We start from the raw sequence: 3734 nt of genomic DNA on the forward strand, positions 1-3734 counted from the left end.
AAACACATAAACAAATTATAAAGCAATAATAAAACAATCATAACACAATCCATTATTGTAAAGTGCTAGTGACAGATCTAATAGTAATGTTTACAGATGGGGGAAACAATCATAATGATGTGTTCAAATGGTCTATATTGACAGTCAGCTTGTCTTGGTCTCTGTATTTATGCAGCAGCACAGGCTGTTGGTGGTAAACTGAGGGCCAGGGCACTGTCACTTTTCAGTTATTTGATGCGGCTCCTTAATTGAAGGCCTGGTGGAAGAGCTCCATCTTGCAGGCCCTGCAGAACTGTAGAAAGTCCCGCAGGGTCCTGATCACTTCTGGGAGCTCAGTCCACCAGTATGGAGGCTCATTCCACCAGTATGGAGCCGCCAGTGAAAAGGCCCTGGCCATGGCCATCCTAGTGTCTTTAGAAGCTGGGAGGGCCAATTGATTTTGGGACCCTGACCGCAGTGCTCTCTGGGAAACACGTAGGGAAAAGTGGTCCCTCAGGTATGTAGGCCCCTGACCATAAAGGGCTTTAAACATAAGAACCAGTACCTTGAAGTGAATTCGGTATGCTATTGGCAGCCAGTGTAGTGCTTTCAGCACAGGCTGGATGTGCTCCCACATAGGAAAACCCATCAAAAGCCTGGCTGCAGTATTTTGCATTAGCTGTAGCTCCTGGATTTGGGACAAGGGCAGCCCCTTGTAAAGAGTATTACAGCAGATCAATCTCGAGGTGACCATCACATGGATGACTGTTGCCAAGTCATTGCGTTCGAGGAAGGGAACCAATTGCCTAATCAGCTGAAGATGATAAAAGGCTGACTTAGCAGTGGCTACTACGCCTCCATTGTTAGGAAGGCATCCAAGAGCACTCCCAACCTCCTAACCTCTGGCGCTGGCACCAACGGCACCCCATCGAAGGTCGGGAGTGACTAGAAGATATGCACGGAGCCTAGAGTTCACTTACTGTCTAAACTGTGGCAGGGAGGTCATGGCAGAGTGTCAGGACTTTATCTGCAAAGTAGCTTGCAAAGGCCTCACAGCCAACGTCCGATTCCCTAACATTTGGTCTGCCTTGTAGCAGAACAGTCATAGACCGAATCATTCTAAATAATTGGGCTTGGCATGAGCTCGCAGACTCAATCGTGGCCACATAATACTCTCCCTTAGTAGCTTTGACTGCCATCTCATAGGATTTCATAAATGTCCTATAAGATGTTCTTGTAGCTTCGTTGCAGGCGCACTGCCACTGTCTCTCTAGCCATCTTAGCTGTCGCTTCATCAGCCACAACTCCTGGGTAAACCAAGGTGCTAGCCTAGAGCCACTGTTCGGTTCTGAGGGCCTGACCTTCTCCTGTATGAAGAAATCCAGCTCTCCCTTAGGGTCCTCTGTCTTCACAACTGCTTTAACAGACACAGTGACCAGTGCTAACACCCAGCTTTTTCCCCGCTCTCTTTCTTTTGGAAAATATTTTCCCTTTGGACATTTTTGTCATTTTTATACTTGTTTTTGAGCATGTTGCCTAATCTACATAGCCAGAACACTTTGCAGAAGAATGAGCCCTGAATCACTCAGACTCAGCAGCACCTCTCAATCTTTGGCCTTTTTCGCAGAACCTCGCTGCCACTGGCCTTTTGACCCTGGAGGAAATGGAAGGCTCAGCATTTTCCACTCTCCTCCGAGGTCTCTCCGTTAAAAGGCCCCAAGGCTCCAGCCAAACACTACTCTCTCTCAGCTCTTCTCATCTGTAGGTGCCCAAGCCTGGATTCTCTGCTTACAAAACCCTGTTAATGATCCATGAGACAGCAAGCAGCCATAGCAAGCATACATCCACCCACCCATCCATTCCTCCAAATGCTACCTGGCTGGGAGTCATTGCCCCTGCCTCCACAACCCTGCCTGCCCACAACCAGTCATCTGCGGCCAGCTGCAAATGCCTCTCCATGGCTCTCCAGATGCAGTCATGGAATACAAGGGGTGTTGCTGTGTGTCCTGTTTGTCTTGGACACATTGGAGGGGGTTGACTTCAAAATGGTGTTTGTGTGTTTCTTCCCTGAGACACAAAGCCCACAGATTTAAACAAACAAGGAGTTAACTTTCTTTAATGGTTTGAACATAACACTGAAGAAAGTAAGGTAGATGTTATAACGTTTCATTTCCAATTTAAGTTTGAACTGTTTCCCTATTCCAGCAATTGGGACCGTTTGTTACAAATTGATTCTTTTCAGCTAGCTTTAAGCAGCTCTTCTCCAGTTTTACTCATCCAGACATATACTCTTTTCCCTCTCACTTGCTAGCTGCCAAGCTCTCAGCTGCTCTCTTAACGGCTGTTTTCCAACTGTCTCTCACTAACATTCTGTCACTCTAGGGGAGAGGAGGAACCTAACCTGTCCAACATAAAACACCTGTATGACCAAGGATGTAGTCAACCTAAGATACACCTACTGTACCCAAGATCCTCATTAACACCTGTATGACTAAGGATGTAGTCAACCTACTATACCCAAGATACACCTACTGTACCCAAGATCCTCACTGAGGAAATCAGATTGCTAAAGCCTACATATTTATCAGGAAAGGATTAAAAAACACTTCTGATTCAGGGTATTGTGAATAGGCTTTGATCCTATGCTCCAGTTGAGAGCTGATGCCGGGTCCATTCTCAGCTGGGGGTATTGTGAATAGGCTTTGATCCTGTGCTCCTGTTGAAAACCGATGCCTGGTCCATCCTCAGCTGAAGCACCTGCAGCAAAGTCAGGGATCCCCCTAACACTGCAGGAGCTGAACAGAACCCACCCACCTTCCTTATACCTTCGGCAGCCACTGTTGACTCAAGCTAGAACTCAAGATGAGAGCCTAGCAGCAGGTAGCTGTAGCAATTGGACATGGGCCTCCTGGGCCCCAGATCGTTGGGTTTCAGCTGATGACATAATCTCCCAGCACCATGACAACAAAGATCACAGCAGGTAATAGTGAGCCTCAGAGGCCACTGAGCATGGAGGCAGCCGGCAGAAAGCCAACTGTGATGGCTTGGATGGGGCACTGGAAGGGCACAGCCATGCAAGAACTTGGGAGGAGCCAGGCAGGGGAGGACCTGGCTAAAGATCTCCTCGGAACTGGCCAGTGAGAGAAAAGGGGGCAGGCCAGCATGGATGGAGCAGGAGACTGGGGGAGTGGTGCTCCAACCCCTGGCCCAGATAATGGCTCAGGCCACAGAGGTGGGGCTGATTGAAAGGGGTGGGGAGGAAGCATAAATGGTGGCTCCATAACCAGACCAGGGAGTAGAAAGGAGGGTGTTATACTTTGGAGGAACACTTTCCCAGGAAAGAGAGGGAGGACTCGGGTGGTGCAACCCTGGCCTCCCGTCCTATTTTTAGGCCTGGGGAGAACCCAGAGAAGTGGGACAACAGCTAAAGGTCAAGGGGTGGTGCTGGTGAGGAAGACGCCTTAGAGCTTCATATTCAATTTTGTTTAGGACCACAGAGGTCAAGAGAAGGTTGGTCTTTATGCTTATGAAATGAAGAGATTTTGGTTTAGGAACCCTACTTGGTGCCAACATCTATACAGATCATAGTGCCAAAGGTTTGGGGGCTCTACATCATTAGCATCCAATGGTTTGATTAAACATTGATGTTTTGATTCTATCTGCCTTATATCATCAACACCGCAAGCTTGAAAATGTGTGTCACAAACCAGTTTGCTGGTTTCACTGTCACTTTTTGTCCTGTGAAACAGATTCCT

The sequence above is a fragment of the Gekko japonicus genome, unplaced genomic scaffold, assembly GCF_001447785.1.
Source record: "Gekko japonicus isolate JY-2015 unplaced genomic scaffold, Gekko_japonicus_V1.1 scaffold1806, whole genome shotgun sequence".
NCBI classification, from domain to species: Eukaryota; Metazoa; Chordata; class Lepidosauria; order Squamata; family Gekkonidae; genus Gekko; species Gekko japonicus.